General features: G+C 41.5%; 1 long non-coding RNA gene across 1 annotated transcript in view; it reads left to right on the top strand.

The window, feature by feature from the left end:
- Nucleotides 1-20,620, top strand: part of LOC120224648 — a 203,535-nt gene that overhangs the window by 112,568 nt on the left and 70,347 nt on the right. The window lies entirely within an intron of this gene.

The raw sequence follows: 20,620 nt of genomic DNA, 5'->3' as shown, positions 1-20,620 counted from the left end.
AAGCAGAGATGAGTGTGTGGGGAAGGAAATCCTGTGTTTGTGGGCAGTGAAGGAGTTCGAGATCTGCTGTGCCAGTTTGCACATCTCCCTGGAACACGGCCACAACAGCTTATCTGAGAAAAAAATGCGCCTTCACACTGTTGCTGTACGATTACCACAAAGAATTCACAAATGGAGACTGAAAGAGGAAGTAGCATTTAACAGCTTTTCGTACCTGCTCCAATGTATTTTATACATGGCTGTATAGATACCTTCCCCCCCCCCCCCCCCCCCCCGCCGAGCAATGGGTTGGAAATGATTTTCAAATTTACTGTCCCTATCTGCTTCATGAATGATCTCTTAAAAAAGGTCTCACTGCCTTTGACGTACCATCCAGACTCCTTACTATGATGCACATACATGATGTTGGGAGCTGTCTCCTGCCTTCCTCCCACGCCCCTCTCTTTTCACTTCCCCAAATGTGTCCCAGACTTCATCACGCCGGACAACTCACAGCTTTTGTATGTACCATCCCTATTACTCAGCCTGAACTTCCTTCTAGAAGGAAGAAAAGAAAGCTCCTTTTTATTTTTTAGAATGTTTATTTGTGAGAGAGAGAGAGAGAGAGAGAGAGAGAGAGTGTGTGTGTGTGTGTGTGTGTGTGTGTGTGTGTGTGTAAGTGGGGGAGGGGCAGAGAGATAGGGACACAGGCTCTAAGCGGGCTCTGTGCTGACAGCAGAGCCCGATGCGGGGATTGAACTTAACAAACTGTGAGATCATTACCTGAGCCAAAGTCAGACTGAGCCACCCAGGTGCCCCTTCACCTATTCTTAAGTAAAAAGAAATAAGAATAGAATAGTTGATGAAAGAAAGGCAGGGGGGGATAGGTGCCCTTTGTTAATATGCATATATTAAATCAGTCTTGCCATTAATTTAGTTTGAAAATCTTTAGCTATTCATGCAAACTCTTCCTTCTGTCCCTCTGCCTTTTGTTACCACCTGCATACATTCTCTCCTTCCATCTTTGGGTCTTTCCTCCTCTCCCTGGCCCGGGTTTGCTCACATGCTCATTTTCATTACTATTGGTCCATTTACCCAGATAAACTTTAAGTGTAACCAGCATAACACACTTTCACAGTCAAAAGAGCAGATGAAATGGGCTCCTGGGTGGCTCACTTGGTTAAGCATCCAGCTTTGGCTCAGGTAAGGATCTCACGGTTCATGAGTTCGAGCCCCATGTCAGGCTCTGTGCTGACAGCTCAGTGCCTGGAGCCTGCTTCGGATTCTGTGTGTGTGTCTCTCTCTCTCTCTGTCCCTCTCCTGGTTGCATTCTCTCTCTCTCAAAAATAATAAAAACATTGGGGTGCATGGGTGGCTCAGTCGGTTAAGCGTCCGCCTTCGGCTCAGGTCATGATCTCACGGTTCGTGGGTTCGAGCCCTGCGTCGGGCTCTGTGCTGACAGCTCAGAGCCTGGAGCCTGTTTCAGATTCTGTGTCTTCCTCTCTCTCTGACCCTCCCCTGCTCACACTTTCTCTCTCTCAGAAATAAATAAAACATTAAAAAATTTTTTTAATAATAAAAACATTAAAAATTAAAAAAAAAAAAGAACAGCAGATGAAATCTGTACTTTCCTCACTACTTACAACTGCCTGTCATCTTTTCACAAAGCCTAACAGGCATAAATTGGTTATTTCTAAGTAAAAATTTTCTGGTTTTGTTGTTTTCTTGACCCCGTTTTGGATTTGCATTGCTTAATTTCACCAGCTATGTAAGTGACACACAGTCTCTAAGGGAGCTTCTGATAAACTGCATGAATTTTAAAGTGGGATTTTGCTCTGCTTCCCTTTTGACCTGTGTCACTTTGGAAGACGGCGTTCTCTTTCCCACGGTTGTTGCCTGAAATGTTCCGAGATTGCTGTTTGTGCTAAAACAGGCTGTAGAATGTAGTAGAAATAGCATTGGCCTGGATGGGAATTGGAAAATCTAGGTTCTAGTTCCAGTTCTGACCAAAGCCATGTGACCTTGGAGAAACGTCCATTCTTTTTATTTTATTGTATACTCACTGAAGTCCAACTATGTGCCAATATTGTACTGGTCACAAGGGTTATAAAGATGAATTCGATGTAGTTTCTCTTTCTTTAAGGAGCTAATAGCAGAGGGAGGGGGAGAGACAGATACATAAACCCTTGCGACACTGTATGACGTGTGCCGTGAGCAGCTGCTACAGGTCACCGTGAAGTTTTAGAGGAGGCAGGGGTTCGTTCACTTTGCTCAGGGGCAGAGACAAAAACATGGCCAGCATCATGAAGAGGAGTCGAACTTTGCCAGCTGGGGGCAGGAAAGAGAATCCGGTCAAGGAGAACTCACACAGGGTCACAGACATGGCCCCGAACGGCCAGTTACAACCCACTGGGAAAAGCAGGTTGTTGGTGTGTCGCTGTCTGTGTGCTGTCTGTGTGTTGGTCTGTGTGGTAAAGGGGCATTTGAGGGAGCGGGGGGGGGGGCGCTGGGGGCACGAGACGGAAGAGATGGCTGAAAGGATGAAATCAGGTAAGGTGGAGTTTGAAGGCCTGACTTTTCTTATTACTAAATGTTACTAGTATGGGCCCTTCAGAGGTAACATTATCTAGTTCAAATTATGCTTGTTTCCTATTGCAGATTATACTTTATAATTGCATGGTGCTAAAAAAAAACCCGTGCACAATCTAGTGGCATAGGTTGCTATGGAACTGAGATTTGTATATGAGCTATATGGAGACTGGGACACAAAGACATTGTGTGCTTAAGGTCTCATAGTCCTTGGATTCAGGCCTAGACAGTCATTTGAGTTATTCTTTCAGAATGAGAAAACACTAAGACAAAACAAACAACCAGAACTCCAGCCAATTAATGTAGCCTCATTTAAGGAACAAAATCTCCAAAACAGGGCTTATCAACTTCCGTATACATATGAATTACCACAGGGGTCATATTAGAATGTACCTTCTAAATTCAGTTGGTGTGGGGCCCAGGCTTCTAGTAAGTTCCCAGGTGCTGCCAGTGCTGCTGGGCTTTGAGTCTGCACCTGGAATGGCAAGGCGCACGGAACAGTGTGGGAGCCACTAGTCACTTCTTGCTACTTAATTTTAATACAATTAAAATTAAGTAAAATTAAAAACTCAGCGCCTCAACTGCACTAAACACTTTGCAAGTGCTCTGTAGACACCTATGGCTAGTGGACTTCCCTTTGTGGAAAATTCCATTGGACAGTGCGGCTCCAGAGAACATTATGAACAACCATTTAATAATGAAAGCTTGCCCTGAGAACTCCTTATCAGCAGTGACTATGTTTAGAAATATTTAGAGTGATGTTATCAAGGTGGTGAAGTAGCTTCCATCCCTACCACAAAGATCAACAAATGGACAGCTATCCGTAATCAGAAACAGCTCTGGGTGAGCCCAGGTGTCTACCTAAGAAACTTCAGCAGGGGACACCTGGTTGGCTCAGTTGGTTAAGTGTCCGACTCTTCATTTCGGCTCGGGTCAGATCTCACAGTTCATGGGTTTGAGCCCCACGTCAGCTCTGCTTTGACAGTGTGGAGCCTGCTCGGGATTCTCTCTTTCGCCCCATTGCGCGCTCTCTGTCAACATAAACAAATAAAATTATTAAAAAAAAGAAACTTCCACAAGATAATGGAATAAAACACCCGAGGATAACTGTACAAAAAGAGAGGGAAGAACAGGTTCGTTTTGCTTGCATCATCCCATTGACCACCTTGACCCCAAAGGGGATTTACCCGCTAGAAAGAGTCCCCTTGCCAGAAAAGGGCGGGAGTGATGAGCAGCCAGCCTCCCTAGCCGTTTGGGGCATGACATAGAAGCCCGCTTTGGTTCTGGCCCACCCAGAAGCCGGCAGAGCTGAGACACAGATGGCCAGGGGCAAGGAAGCGGGTCAGAGGCTGCCAGCACTAGCCGTGCGGTGAGGACCATGGTTCCCGACGACCTGCTCTGAAGACGACCCAGCAGGTCCGCCCCGGAAGAAACCAGGGGCGCAGAGGCGCCCCCCCACCCCCAGCAGATTCCACAGGCTTGTGCCCCTCGTGGGCTCCTCACCAATACGAGCTGCCTGACCCCTTCACCACTGCCGCGTCCCCCTTGCCTCAGCTGGAGCCTGAGATGCTCTGGGGCCCCGTGAGGGCAACACGCTAACGTCTACGCCATGTGCGTGCTTGAGGCTAGGCTGCACACTTCCACGTTGCCAGCCTGACGTGCCACGGCCATTATTACGGCACAGGCCTTCGGGGATCTCCTGCAGCCGCAGAAGTTCGTGGCAACAGCCAGGGCCCCCGAGTCGCTTGTGGGCCCACATTTGGCCCTGTCTCCAGTTACTGGCACAGACCGCTGGGCTCACCTTCAGCTCGCCCTCCGAGCTGTGCACCTGCACGCCCCTGGCCCACCCGTGTCACCGAGCTGCAGTGCTGTGTGCATGCGAGTGGGGAGGTCGCAGGAGCGCCTGTCAGCAGCCAGGGTCCCAGAGCTGCTTGTGAGCCCAGCTCCAGCTCCAGCCCCCGCCGCTGGCCTGCACGACGGGCTGCCTCGGCTGTGCCCCTGCCCCCCGCTGCTGCAGCCCCGTCACCGGCCTCCAGTGCCGGCCACGGGTCCAAGGTGAGACCTTGCAGCCACAGGGGTGAACACTTGCACCAGGGCCCCTGCAGCTGCCAGTGTGCCTGAAGGTGGCCCTGGCCCTTGCTGCTGACCTTAACTCCCAGCACTGTGTGCGTGTCTGCAGCCAGCCCCTGCCTCTATGCGGGCACCTGCAGCTGGCCTTCAGAGTTCAGTGCGTGCACATCTCTGGCTCTGGCCACCACTGCTGCCTACCCTGGTGCCTATCCGGTGGATCTGGAAGTGCCACTGAAAACCCCAAAAGTCATTGAAGCCACTGCAACCTCCCGTAAGATTTGCCAAAGACCACACGGGTGTCAATGTTGTGGACTCAAGTGTTCAGAGCCAGTGAAGAGTCACATGACTCCACACCGGGAGATGCCACACATCCCTGCACTTGGTGCTCTACTGCTAGACCCAGGACGGCAGCATGCTCCAGCACGCCCCCGCCTACAGGTGAGCATAGTTCCTTACTTAAGTTATTCCCTACAATCTAGAAGAGGTGACTGCTTATTGAAATGTATAGACAACTCCACAAGTCTACAGGAATCATGGAATCAGGAAAACATGACACTCCCAAAGGAACACAGTAAACTTCAAGTAATTGACCCAAAGAAATGGGATACATGAATGGTCTGACAGAGAATTAAAAATAATTGTTCTAAAGGAGAGATACTCTTGTAGCACAGATAAGCAGTCTAATGAAATCAGGGAAAAAATACAAGAAGAAAGTGAGAAGTTTAATCAAGAGAAAGAGAGCATTAAAAAAAAAAAAAAAAGGCCAAAACAGAAATTTTAGAGCTCAAGAATACAATGACTGAACTAAAGATTTCAGTATAGAGTTTTATCATAAGACTAGACTAAACGGAAGAAGAAGTGGTAAGCTTAAAAACAGATCATTTAAAGTTATCCAGTCAGAGGAGCGCCTGGGTGTCTCAGTGGTTCAGTGTCCGACATCGGTTCAGTCTCCGACTTCAGCTCAGGGCATGATCTCAGTTTGTGAGTTTGAGCCCCGTGTTGGGCTTTGTGCTGACAGTGCAGAACCTGGAGCCCGCTTCAAGTTCTGTGTCTTCCTCTCTCTCTGCACCTTCCCTTCTCACGTTCTGTCTCTCTCAAAAACAAATAAACATTAAAAACAAACAAATAAATAAATAAATAATCCAGTCAGAGGAGCAAAAAGAGAAAAGAATAAAAACAAATGAAGAAAGCCTATGGGAGTTGTAAGACACCATTAAGAGAAACAGTCTATACACTGTTGGAATCATAGAAAGAGAAGAGATGGAGAAGGGGACAGAGGGTTTGCTTAAAGAAATGGTGGCTGAGGGGTGTCTGGGGTGGGGGGCTCAGTCAATTGGGCATCCAGCTGCCAGAGTGGAGCCTGTTTGGGATTCTCTCCTCTTTTTCTGTCCCTCCCCTGCATGCTCTCTCAAAATAAATAAAAAAATTTTTAAAAAATGGCTGAGAACTCCCCAAGCCCAGAAAGAGATTAGAACATCCGATAGGTCACTCCATAATTGTAATTCAAAATGTTCTTCATGACACTTTATAATGAAACTGCCTAAAATCAAAGAGAATTTTTAAAGCAGCAAGAGAAAAACATTTATACAAGGGAATCTCCATAAGGCTATCAACAGATTTCTCAGCACAAATTTTGTGGATTAAGAGAGAGTGGGATGATACAGTCAAAGTGCTGAAAGAAAAAAAGTTGCCATCCAGAATATTTTACTCAGCACAGCTATCCTTCAGAAATAAAGGCAAGATAAAAGTTTTCCCAAAAATAAAAGCTGAAGGAAATCATGACCACTAAGCCTACCTTAAATGAAATGCTGACAGGAGCTCTTTAGGCCAAAGTGGAAAGACACTAACATAAAAATTTCTGAAAATGTACAATATACTGGTAAAAGTAAGGTGTTGTTAAGCTCTAAAGCACCAGATCTCTAAGTATCCAAAAAGTTGTTCTGTTTTACTGTGTTGATACTAACCTTCCATAATTCCCTTCCTTCTGTTTGGGACAGTAGTCTTTTTCCATTACAAAAAGAGAAGATATTACTCAAAACAGGAAAGCTACTCCTTCTTAAGCATATGTGTTTGCTATTTAGTTGGGTGTACTTGGTTTTCTTTAGGACATATTGAAGAGTATTTATCTTATATCTAGCCCCATCAAGTTTCAGATACTAAGAAAATACTTATGTTAGCTTAATTAGTTGGTGCAGTGGGTCTCAACTTGCACTCTACCACACAAGTGTCTGGGAGGCTTTACAAAATTCTGACCTCAGTCCCATACCATTGACCAATTAAGTCATAGGCTCTGGGGTGGGACCTGGGTTCAGGATTTTTAAGATTTCTCTATATTTTTTTTTATTTTTAGGTGATTACCCTTGACATTTTATCATGTATAAGCTAAACTAAATTTTCACTTGCACAGTGTTTTACTCCTATCTAAAAACAATTGTAGAACTTTAGACAATTCTTAAACTTTAGTGTGCGTGTAATTACCTGGGACTCTTATTCAAGTGGCCCGAGAGTCTGAATTTCACACAAAATTACAGGTGATGCTGATGCTGGCCATCAGTAGACCACAGTTTTAACGTCAGTGTCAACCTAGAATTTTAGTTTTGCTCTTTTTCAGTCTTAAAACTTAGGAATATTCTTTTACATAAATATTTAAGTTTTCATATGTTTGTAATTTTATTTGTTATCATTCTTCTTTCATCTTAAAATATTCTCCTAGAGTTATTTTCTCTTTCAAAAATACTTAAATTCTTGTAGTATAAATTTCTTGGTGGTAAACTCCAAGCTTTTATTTGCCTTCTGAGTGTATTTATTTTATCTTAATTAAAGAATTTAACTAGGTAAATAATTCAAGGTTGATATTTGTTGTCGTGGACTGAATGTTTGTGTCCCCACCAAATTCACATATTGTAGTCTTAACCCCCAATAGGAGATAGTATTAGGAGGTAGGAACTTTGGGAGATAATTAGGTTTAGATGAGGCCATAAAGATGGAGCCCATATGATGGTATTAGTGCTCTTCTAAGAAGAAATGCCAGAGCTTTCTCTCTGCCATGTGAGGACACAGCAAGAAGGCAGCCATTTATAAGCAAGAAAGAGGATTCTTACCAGATTTCACAGCCTCTGTAATTGTAAGAAATAAATGTCTGTTATTAGAGCCACTTAATCTATGGTATTTTGTTACAGCAGCTCAATTAGGTTAAGCTACCTTTTTCAACATCTTTTAAGATATTCTGTTGTTTTCTGGCTTCTATTGTTACTGCTGAGAAATCTCTGTCATTTGAATTTTCTTTTCTTTGTAGACAACATGTATATTTTTTAAACATTTATTTATTATTGAGAGACAGAAAGAGACAGAGCATGAGCATGGGAAGGGCAGAGAGAGGGGGAGATACAGAATCTGAAGCAGGCTCCAGGCTCCAGGCTCTGAGCTGTCAGCACAGAGCCCGATGCGGGGCTCAAACTCACAAACCGTGAGATCATGACCTGAGCTGAAGTCGGACGCTTAACCGACTGAGCCACCCAGGTGCCCCGACAATATATATTTTATCTCATATTCCCTTATAGATCTTTGGTGCCCTGTAGTTTCACTACATAAATATGAATTTATTTTTGTTTATTTTTTACGGGATTCCTGGATCCATGAATCCATATTTGTACTAGTTCTGGAAAACTTTCCAGCCATTATCTTTTCAAATATTGCCTTTCCTTCTCTTCTCCTTTATCCCCTCCTGTGTCTCTGACCAGCTGTATCCTCATTTCATCCTTCGTATTTCTTGTCTTCCTAATGTTTTCTATTTTATTACCTCACTGTGCTACTTAATGGATATTTTTATCAGATTGCTTTCTTATTTTATGTATAACAGTGCATGATTTGCTGTTTATCCTGTCCATTAACTTTTTTAATGTAAAAGTTATATATATATATATATATATATATATATATATATATAAATTGCAGTTTTTCAAATCTGCTGTTCATTTGGATAGTTTCCTATTATTTGCTCATATTTATTATTGTGTGTTTTATTTCTTTTTTAACTGTTTTTTAAATGTTTATTTAATTCATTTTGAGAGTGAGAGTGGGTGAAAGAGCAGGGTAAGGGCAGAGAGAGAGAGAGAGAGAGATCGAGAGAGAGAGATCGAGAGAGAGAGAGAATCCCAAGCAGACTCTGTGCTGTTACCACAGAACCCAACATGGGGCTTGATCTCATGAACTGAGAGATCATGAACTGAGCCCAAGTCAAGAGTCAGGTGCTTACCTAACTGAGCCATCCAGGAGCCCCATGTGCATTTTATTTCTTTAAGCAGTTAAAAAATTATTTTCATATATGTCATCATATTCTCTTTCCTGTATCTGCAGTTTCTTGGATAGGCAGTTCTGTTGTTTACAACTTCTTCTGACTTTTACATTCAGTGGTGTGCATCTCAAATGCTTGGTGATTTTTAAAATTTCATCAACTCATTGCTTAATTTTAACCTCTATGAGTTATATGTATCTAAATTAGAGTGGTTCTCCTTCAATATGTTTTATTAAGCAATGAGAAATTTATGATCTAACTTAAAAATCTGTAATAGTCTGTTCCAGAATGGGTCAGTAGTTCAACAATAACTTAAGGACTTCTATATTTTGTCTTGACCATCCTCTTGATCAGGAATGTATCTTTCATGACTGCTGGGTAGCTGAACAAGTTCTATACATTCTGTATTCATGCAAAAAAATCCTTCCTGATGCTCTGTTTCTACTTGTCATTATATATTTCTATATGGAATTATTTTCTGTTACTTTAAAGAACTCTTTTTAGTATATTTTTTGATAACATGACTGTTGGTTGTTAATTGTATATTTTCATTTTTTATGGAAAATATTTATTTTACCTTTTTTTAAAAATTTATTTTTGATATATAGAGAGAGCATGAGCAGGAGCAGAGAGAGAGGGAGAAACAGAATTGGAAGCAGGCTCCAGGCTCTGAGTTGTCAACACAGACCCTGATGTGGGGCTCGAACCCATGAACTGTGAAATCATGACCTGAGCCGAAGTCGGACGCTTAACCGACTGGGCCACCCAGGCGGCCCTATTTTACCTTTATATTTTAAAAAGATTTTCTTTTGCTTGGTGTAAACTTTTAAGTTGATAGATTTTTCTTCCTGAAATTTAAAGATGTTGTATTATTTCTTTGGATTTCATAGTTTCTAAAAAAAAAAAGTCAGTTATCAGCCATAATGCTACTCTTGCAAGCTCCTTGAAGAATTTCCTGTTTTTAAGATGTTTCTGTTTATCTTTGGTTTCCTAAATTTGACCAGAATATGACTGTGTATGGTTTCTTTTGAATTCTACTTGAGGTTCATTGAGTCTCTTGATGTCCTTGGAATATTCTTAGCAATTATTTCTTATAATATTTCTTCTCCTTTTTCTCTCTTCTATTGTTCTAGGACTCTGATTGCATACATGTTAGAATTTTTGAGCATGCTTCTTATATATTTATTATGATTTTCCTTTTACTCTAAAAAATTATTTTTTTATTTTATTTTATTTTTTTTTACAAATAGTTTATTGTCCAATTAGTTTCCACTTAACACTCAGTGCTCATCCCCACAAGTGCCCTCCTCCATGCCCATCCCCCCTCCCCCCCACATCCATCAGTCCTCAGTTTTTGTCAGCATTCAAGAGTCTCTCATGGTTTGCCTCTCTCCCTTTCCCCCACCATTTCCCCCCTTTTTCTCCCCCTTGTTCCTCAGTTAAGTTCCTCCTAATCCTCCTATACGTGCAAACATATGGTATCTGTCCTTCTCTGCCTGACTTATCTCGCTCAGCATAACACCCTCAAGGTCCATCCATGTTGCTACACAGGCCAGATTTCATTGTTTCTCATTGCCATGGAGTATTCCATGGTATAGATAAACCACATCTTCTTGATCCATTCGTCCGTGGATGGACACTTAGGCTCTTTCCATGTTTTGGCTATTGTGGAGAGTGCTGCTATGAACACTGGGGTACATGTGCCCCTATGCCTCAGCATTTCTGTATCCCTTGGGTAAATTCCTAGCAGTGCTATTGCTGGGTCAAAGGGGAGTTCTATTGTTAGTTTCCTGCTTTCTCTATGCCCCTCCCCCACTCATGCTCAGTCTCTCTCTGTCTCTCAAAAATAAATAAACGTTAAAAAAATTTTTTTTTAGTTTCCTGGAAAACAGTGTGGAGGTTCCTCAGGAAACTAAAAAAAATTTTTTTAACGTTTATTTATTTTTGAGAGACAGAGAGAGACTGAGCATGAGTGGGGGAGGGGCATAGAGAAAGCGAGAAACAGAATTGGAAGCAGGCTCCAGGCTCTGAGTTAGCAGCACAGAGCCCCATGTGGGGCTGGAACTCACAAACTGCCAGATCATGACCTGAGCTGAAGTTGGACACTTAACCAACTGAGCCCCCCAGGTGCCCTCCCTTTACTCTTTTTTTTTTTTTTTTTCAAAGAGTAATTGGCATTTATTTATTTCCTTTACTCTTTTTTTAAACCTAAACTTCAGTTGGAATATTTTCTATTTTTCTATCTTTGAGCCTACTAATTCTGTCTTCTGTTAGGTACAGTCTGATGATAAACTTACCTACTGAGCTTTTAATGACAGATTTTGTATTTTAATCCCTTAGTTTTAAATAATTCTAAACTCTTTCAATGTCAGATTACATTTCTAAATCATGGCCATCTATTGAGAAAATGCATTTCTTCAGTCTCAGTAAGGTCTGATTTAGTGTTTATCATTAGGAGAATTCTAAAATAATAACTAAATAAATGTACAACTTTAACCTTTATATAGGACTTTACGTTTTACACACTGCTCTTATATTCCTATATGTTTGAAATTCACCATGTGGGGTATGTGGGAAAGTATCATTATTATTCTCATTGTAATTATAAAGAAACTGTATTTCTAAACGGGAGAGCAAAGGCTCTGTATTTTCTACAGACTCCTTGCCTCAGTCCATTCCATCATATGGCACTTCAAAGCACATGTCTTGTCAACGGGAGAAGAGGGAAATAAGAATGTCAAATTAAAAAGGTAATACATTTCTTCTAATGATTATTATCCAAATACATAGTCAAGAGCTGGAAGAAACCTCCTCAGGAGCTCACCTAATTCACATCCTCCATCTTCTTATTATATTGTTCTAGTCAAATATTACCCCTTAAGCTGGGGACCCTGTATCTGGAGCTTGCAAGAGAGGGAGGCTACTTTGTCATCTTTCATTTATCTGTTTATCTAAAACCATGGGATAGTGTACTAAATAATTTTTAATTAGTATTTAGTCTTTTTTTAAAAAAATTTTTAATGTTTATTTTTGAGAGAGAGAGAGGGAGCTAGTGGGGGAGGGGCAGAGAGAGAGGGAAACACAGAATCTGAAACAGGCTCCAGGCTCTGAGCTGGCTGTCAGCAGAGCCTGATGCGGGGCTTGAACCCACGAACCGTGAGATCGTGACCTGAGCCGAAGTCGGACGCTCAACCGACGGAGTCACCCAGGCACACAATTAGTATTTACTCTGGATTGGGAATGTTACTATCCGACAGTGACATGGTATTTTAAATTTGGAGGCATTATTTGCACTGAGTTCTTAAAAAACCTAAGCTAAAGTTACTTATTTCAAACCTGGAGTACAAAAAAGATGTTGATATAGTTGCATAGTTAATTGTTTTTCAAAATGAATGCTGAGTAGTGCACTCTAACTTTATTTTATTTAGTTTTTGTGACTTAACTAAATATCACTTTGTACCTTTGCTTTGTTTTCTAAGTTTTATACAAGTTTTCAGTCTAAAGCAATAAAATTAAGACCCATGTCATAAACCTCTTTAGAAAGAGTGCGTTGGCTCCCTTTATAAGCTCAATTTAACAATCATTCACATATAAAGAATTCTTTACAAATCATTCTTCTTTTAATAATAATTTATTCACTGAAACTAATACTTTACCTTAACCAATTTAATGTACGTAATGTTGTAATGTGCTTTACTTGTTTTATAGAGTAGGATGTATTTCTTAGTACTGATATGAGAACATAACTGAAAGTATTATCATCGGAAAAACCTTACTCTATAGGCTATGCAAATTTTGTTGGTAGTCAAAAAAATCAACTTTGATAGTAACAAAATTCTACAGGCTTTATACTGTTTTGCTCTGATGGCCCCAATTCTGGCCAGCCATCTAACAAATGGGGATTTTGGTCATCAGCAACAAGGAAAGAAAGCATGTCAGGAGCTGTGTGTGAACTCATTACCACTGCTGGAGAGACGATCCAAAGAGAAAACCCCATCACAGAATATAACAATAGCATCATTTTTGGATATAAGCTACACATTTGCTGCATCATAATAGCTTCCACTGGGCATATTTATAATTGGTAAATGGATTATCTTTATAATTCATTTGGGGCTGAGAAAATTAGGGCCTTTATTTCAGCAGGATTATTTACTGTGAGACGCTTACTTAACTCATTGTGGTTTAGTGGGCATGGCTCGCTCTATACATACATAAGAAAATACTACTGTTGGCTCTGTCTGGAGATGTCCAGCCTACGTCATGATCTTGAAGACATTGCCATAAGAACTTTTAAAAACTCCATGATTAAGATCTCAGATTCAGATTCTTGTGAAGGCACGTCATTAGGGACATGCAGAAGTTGGTGATGGGGAAGAAAAGGGAAATGTCGTGCTCTTAACTATTACCATAGGGATAGAGCCCCCGGTGCTCATGTTTCTACTTTACTAAGCCCTATCAATTTTGATCCAGTACATGAACGGAACTATCTGTGGAGTATTTCAGCTCAGAGTATTCAATACCAGGTTCTAGTTTTGGCAGGTCTTGAGTAAAAGAGGAAATTTTATTCATTCATTTCTCCTTCCCTTTCCTTCACCTTGCTTGGGGCCCTGCCAGAACCAGGGTTAGATGCCAGCCCAGGAGGCTCACTTCACACTCCGAGAGGTGCTATTCGTAGGCATATTATCCTCTTCTATGATTCCAGACTAAATCCACAGCTGAACAGTAGGATGCTGCTTGCTAATGTTGATCATTCTGGCAAAACAGACTGTTCTGCAAACCAGTGTAAGTAGTGAGTTTTGTTTGCAGCTGAAATACCTAAATCATGTGATAGTCTAATGTGCACAGTGGTCTGTCTCTATTGCTGTCCTTTTCAACTTTTCCCTTCAATCTCTGTGCTCCTTCCTTCTTTCTACCCAAAGACTCATTTCTTAGTGCTGGAATGAGAATATAACTGAAAGTATTATCATCCAGAAAAGCAAGCTGCAGTGGATAACTTAGACAGTTTAGATGTGTCTAGATGATGAGTCTGTTATTTGTTTTTGAATTTCCAGGAAAAGAAAATTAACTGACTATCTGTTGTTTAGCATTGGTTAAATCTAAATGAAATCATGATCGTTTCTACAGCAGATTTACCTTCCTAATTATGCTTGGCTAATGTTTACACTGACTGATGGAAAAGGATGGTGCCTGGGAGAAGGCCAAATGGCAGAAGGAAGTCTGACCTGAGACTAAAAATGTCCAAGGGTAAATTACTGAGTGGACGATCTACAGCAAGATTAAAAGAAAAGAAAAAGCTGAGGATCTGAACATCATTATTCCTTCAACTCTGTGTCCACTTCCTCTTTGATTTTGAAAAAAAATTTATTGGCTTCAATATAAACAGTGCACTTTAACCTTGATAATTCCTGAGAGGAATAAGGTATTTCCTACACCCCCAGAATTTAGTACAAGATTGTGAAAAGGATAAATGTTTGCAAATGCTAATAGTATCAAAACATGTTGGGGAAATGCTTGGCTTTCACATTCCACCGCTCTCTTCTCTTCACATTAAAGTCACTTGACCTCTAGCCGCAGACTCCATGATCACAGAGGCCCTGAATCCAGTCCTGACTATGGATGGGAACAATTACAACAGGAACTTTGAGTCTAGTCCTCTGGGCCTCAGTGTGCTGGCATTTATCATAACTGGGCCACTGAAGGGTAGAGAAAATGGGAAGGAGGCTAGTAATCTGGAAATAGACTCTTATATAAGAATGGGCTGGGTGATGGGAGAGAGATTCAATTGTAGATAATTAGGTGCTAAAATTTACCAGGAAAAAGAAGGGAGACCTGAACACTTTCTGCAAAAGGGACTCAGAGCCAGTGCTTTTAAAAGACTGTGATTAAAATAATGTCAGAGGAGACAGTACAAATTAAGTGATTGAAAAATTATCAGACTATGAGATGTAGAAGAAAACAGTCCAACGTTGGCAATGTTTTGTACATTTGCTCCCATGCCAATCAGTGGGACAGCCCTGCTCTCAGACTTGCTTCCTCCGACGGCAGAACCTGGCTATGTCCTTGGGCGATGTCCAGTTTGAAAAGCAGATACACGATCTGGAGATCATGGCTGTGGACAGTACATTGTTGAGGTGCGGTTGTTGAATGGGTAGGTGGAAAGAAGTGGATAAAACATGAGGTAACCAGAGTGTCCTCAGCACCTTGATTTTACCTTGTCCCAAACAGAGCTCAATTTGTCCCTCAAACTTGAACCTCCTCCACAGTCATCATACATTTAATTGTTATTTAAATACTTCCGTAGAGTTAATTGTTAACCATATCCAAGCAGTCTTGTTCTAGGAGTGCCCCTTATCACTGCCTTAGGCCAAGGTTTCATTGTCTGTCATCTGAACTATAGGAACAGCCTCCTTTTTAATTTCTCTCCTCATTTCCCTCCATCTTCCAATAGGTGCTCCAGTGTGGCCTTCCTTAAAATATACTTGATTATGTCATCCCTTCCTTGGTGATCGCCAGCCTTTCCTCCTTGTCCACAGGACTCTTCAGTGTGGCAAACAAGAGACTTTGAAAGTGGGCGTCCATCTACCCCTCCAGTCTGATTTCTTGCCACTTTCCTATCTTCACACCCTGCGCCGCACCCTGCGTGGCCACACCCAGCGCCACACCCTGCGCCACACTGACCTTCTGCCCCTTTCCAAACCTGCCATGCCTTATGTAACAAATATAAGTGGGGTAACATGGTTTTTTCCTCATGGTAAAAGATTAGATGAAAATAGCCACCTTACTATAGTTAGGTAATACATAGAATTACTACAAGGTAAGTCCCAGGTTATATGGAGATAGTGACTTGCCAAATTACATAGAACCGTTAGAACAATAGATGAAAGAGGGAAAGAAGCTTTTCTTATTGTTTTTGGCCGTTCCTTACGTGACGTTTTTAGTTTGTCAGATTTTAAAAGGATTAACAATCCAGTGTCCAAAGTACTACATATAAATTATATAGCAAACTAATTCTCAGTCAATATGCTTATTAAAATTTCAAAAAAATGTTTCATGTTGTCTGAGTAGACTGATTGGGCAGCTTTTTATAGCCAAAGTCTTACCTAACGAAAGACAACTTAGACTCAAAGGTTAATAAGAGTAAACTTTAGATGAATAATATATTAAAAGCTATAGCCATAATAGTATAATACATTTCTTCAATTTTCCATTTCTGACAAAGGATCCTAAACATGGAATTAAAATCCGTGTTCCAGCAGTTTATTTTAAGGACCATATGAAGTAAAAAGGGACTGGAATGCTCCAGGATGTAGTTTTCAAGGCAAAAGTTGATGCCCCTGATCTCAGTGGGCTTGTAATGTGGTCTCTGCAGAACCTCTTGCTCCTGGTTTTCAATTACAACTTCAAATCATATTCCTGATTAGTAACAAGCAATCAATCATAATTAATTAGTTAAAATGTTCAACCGTTAAAATCATTACCATTAATTAAAATAATTATCTCTATTTTGGCTGCACTTCATTACCATTTCTGGAAACACATTGCTTGACTGTATTGCCGTTCTCAGTACAGATTCTCTGTGAATGCAATGCATACAGTAGATAATCTATGAACGACAGGTTTTGGACTTTTGACTGTTGTTGCATTTGGGGACATCATTTCACTACAGTGTTATGGGCTTTATGAACAAAGCCCTTTGAAATGAATGCTAGCTGTCACAGAATGCTGGCCAGTGAGGATTTTTGAAAGAACTTGTGCCTTTGAAGGAAATGTGTGCTTTATAGGCTAAATGATAATCTAGATACAGGGATAGACAGAACTAGTGAAGTAGAGTAGATAACAGAGTTGGGCCAATCGCCTGGAACTTACTACTGAGATGAGGAGTTAGAGAAAATGAAGATAAGTTAAGAGACATGGAAGATATTGAAGGTACAATGAACAGCTATAACTTTTTCTATTAGAGACTTAGAAGGACAGAATGAAAAGAATATAAGAGAAAGTATTTGAAGAGGTAATGACTGAGAGTTTTCTCGAATGGAAGAAAGATACTTGTTTCAAGCAGGGTAAATAGAATCAAATTCACATCTAGATGTGTCGTAATAAAACTGTAGAACTTTAAAGAAAAAAAAAGGAAAAGACTTAAAGATACAAAAGGGGAAAACTAGGTTACTTTCAAAGTTGAAAACATATGACAAGTAGAATGATAGGAGTTAATTACTAGGGACAGTAGATGTTAGGAGATAATGGGATCCTATCTTAAAGCACAGAGGGAAAATAACTTGAACCTAAAATTATATCAAGTACGAGTGATGACGACGTTTCCAGATATACACAGATGGAGCCCTTTCCTACCCTCAGGCCCTCACTGAAAGAAATGCTCATACACGCGCTTTAGCAACAAGGAAAATGAACCCAAACGCAGGAAATCCTGGCCAAGGAGATGAATCAAACATGCTGATAAGTTTAAATATGACGGGTGCTCCTATAAGAAGAGGAAATTAAGATGCAGATATGCACAGAGGGAAGACTTTGTGAAGATACAGGGAGAAGGCAGGTGTCTATGAGCCAAGGAGAAAAACCTGAGAAGAAATGCTGTTGACACCTTGATCTCAGATTTCTAGCTTCCAGAACTACGAGAAAATAAATTTCTGTGGCTTAAGGCACACCACCTTTTGTACTTTGTTATGGCAGCCCTAGCAAACATACAGCCTTTTAAATCTGTATGACTTGGCACAAGCTTAGAATGCTATATCTTAGTTTCTTCTCGTAAAATTGAGATAGAGCACCTGGGTGGCTCAGTTAATTAAGTGTCTGACTTGGGCTCAGGTCATGGTTTCATGGTTTGTGGGTATGAGCCCCACGTCAGGCTCTGTGCTGTCAGCTCGGAGCCTGGAGCTGCTTCAGATTCTGCCTCCCTCTCTCTCTGCCACTGCCCCACTCATGCTTTGTCTCTCTCTCTCTCTCTCTCTCTCTCAAAAATAAACGTTTAAAAAAGTTTTTAAATTGAGGTAATAACTACCCTACCTCATAGTCATTTTTTAAAGATTTACTCAAATTACTATATGTAAGTAAAGAACTTGGAATACGTGGTATTCCAATAAATGTTATTTATTTCTTTTATTAAGAGTCTTAAATGTGACAAACTATTAACGCTGATTAATTATGACTGGCAGGAATATGGCTATTTGTTATGTTTTGCATTTTTAGGCAAATTTAAAAATTATCCTGAATAAAATTAAATCTATATCAGGTGAGAAGCAAGTTGAAGAATACTATAGCTGATGTCATGGTAGAAGGTCTGTTAAGAGCATTATTTGGGAAATATTTTAAGAGCATCTATTACCTGCCAGCTGCCAAGATGACCCTTTGAATGTTATTTATTGACCAACTGTCTTTCTTTTCTGAGTGTGTGTTTACTACCAATAAAATACTTTGTAGAATTTGTCATCCATTCTGCAGTTCCATGTGTGTCTATGGCTTGGCACATGGGCACTTGCCTTGTGCAGCTTATCATAGGCTGACAACCCAAGTCCTTTATAGCCCTGCTTAGAGGCTCTGGGGCATCTGCAGTAATTAAAGAAAGAGCTACTTGAAAAGAATTAAAGCTTTGGCTCATCATCCTATTAATTGGAGTTATCAGGTCTCCAGAATACAAAGGCAAATAGAGTAGGCAACAGTGAGGCCAGATATATCGCTGGAAGTTGGAATTAATGGTGTACAAACCTGGGCCCCTTTGTGGTTGAGTCTCATCCAGATGCACCAGCTATAAAAGAGTAATACGAGAACTCATTAATTGGTAATTCTGTACAACTTCAAAAACAGATCTCCACCACAAGTGTGAGTTTTCTGACAACCTCCTAATGCCTCAGAGTTGTGGGGGAAAGCTTTGTCAAACCTGTGACTCACCATGATCACTCAGAGAAACACCCAGTAGGGCCTGGGAAAAGCTCATCTCGTTGAAAAATGTTTCCATCATTAAAACACTTCACTTGGTTTTGTTGAGGTCACCCTCCAGTCCTTACTCTGTGCAGCTGTGGCCTCACAGTTGATTCCGACAACATTTATTCTTTGTTTGATCACAGTCTCATGGAGACCCAGTAACTATTGTAAGATCTCGGCTGCCTGTGACAAGGTGGGGGATATTAGCACCATGCCTTCCAGACTCCTCCTTCCTCTATCGGCCACCCACGAGGACAGAAAATGTAAGTGACTAATGTGAATTGATGCTATTAAATTATAATCATATGAAGAGACATTAAAGATAAAGTATAAACCATAGTTTACATGTGTTATTTTTTAGTGTATATCAACCTTTCTACCCTAGTAGAGTGCGGTGTGGGAAGCTATTTAGAACCTTTGATATTGTGGAGTCTTCCTGTTGGAGCTGGAAGACATGGATTTTAACCTGAACCTTTTACTTCCTCGTTATATGTTCTTGGGGGAGTCCCTTCATCCCCTCAGAGCCTCAAAGGGCTCATTCATACAAGGACAAGGTAACACTTACTCTGCAGGTTGGGGAGTGGATCAAATGAGATTGTGTATACCAAAGTGCGTGTTACAGAGCCTGGCATAAAGTAGGTCTTACCAAAAGCACTTCCCCCCCCCCCAGTAGAAAGGTTCTGTTATGTCCATTTCTATAAATTAATTTGACAGACAAATAAAGCTTTGAGTACCTACGCTTAGCCAGGTGCTATCATTACAGCTGGGATGCAGTTATGAAGAAGGATAGTTTACAGTCTAGCGGGGAAGGAAAGTCAAATATGAATACCTGATGAGTCCTACCACAGAGCAGACAAGATGCAGTGGAGGCAAGATAGTGAGCGATCATCTTGGCCTGAGGGGCTGGGGAGTCTTCTCAGAGGCTAGGGTTAGGTCTTACAGAATAAATCTATCACGTAGACAAGATGAATGTGTGTGTGCGCCTGCACGTCTGTCCCCCGGTGAGGCCTCTGGGGCAGTGGAGCCTCTGGCACCAGCTGCTGCACTTGATGTGTCTTCCTTATTGGTCAGGCCTGGGGCTTCTCCCTGCTGACCCAGGGCCACTGCCCCCCATTTCTCTGCTCCTGAGGTTTGCCCGCCACGTGGCTTTAGTCCCTGGCCTGGTCACCTTTCTCCAGTCCTAGAGGCTCATCAGGCAGTCGCTTCTGCTGACAGTGCTGCCTCCACATGGCACACAGGAGCTGAGGCAACTACGGGAGCCAAACTAGGTCCTTCCTGATTCTGTGCTTACCCTGTGCGGCATCTCTTCTCAGAGTCCTAGATGGGAAACTGGGGTACACTGGCTGTGTTTGGTTTTCTCCTTTCTAATAGAGGTGGCCTGGGGAGTGAATGAGGGTACCCTCGAAGCCCCCGGCCCTTCTCCAGGCTCCTGTCCCCATATCTCCCTCTCCTTTCTGCCCTCCTGGTTCAGAACTTTGTTTTGCCTCTTTAATTTTTTAATTTAAAGATTTGGGGGAGAAAGCATTTAGCTGTGGCATTAAATAAGGTGAAAATCCGGCTAGAACAGTTCCAAAACTTTCTTCATAGTACAGTCTTCCGTTGAAATTTTTTCCCTCTGTTTCTCTCTCCTCCCCTCCCCTCCCCTCCCCTCCACTTCCCTCCCCTCTCCTCTCCTCCCCTCCCCTCCACTGCCCTCCCTTCCCCTCCCCTCCACTGCCCTCCCCTCTCCTCCCCTCCACTGTCCTCCCC

The sequence above is a fragment of the Hyaena hyaena genome, unplaced genomic scaffold, assembly GCF_003009895.1.
Source record: "Hyaena hyaena isolate Hyena2069 unplaced genomic scaffold, ASM300989v1 scaffold_1213, whole genome shotgun sequence".
NCBI lineage: Eukaryota > Metazoa > Chordata > Mammalia > Carnivora > Hyaenidae > Hyaena > Hyaena hyaena.
Note: the sequence above shows the minus strand (reverse complement) of the source record. Positions and strands in the feature narration are given on the sequence as shown.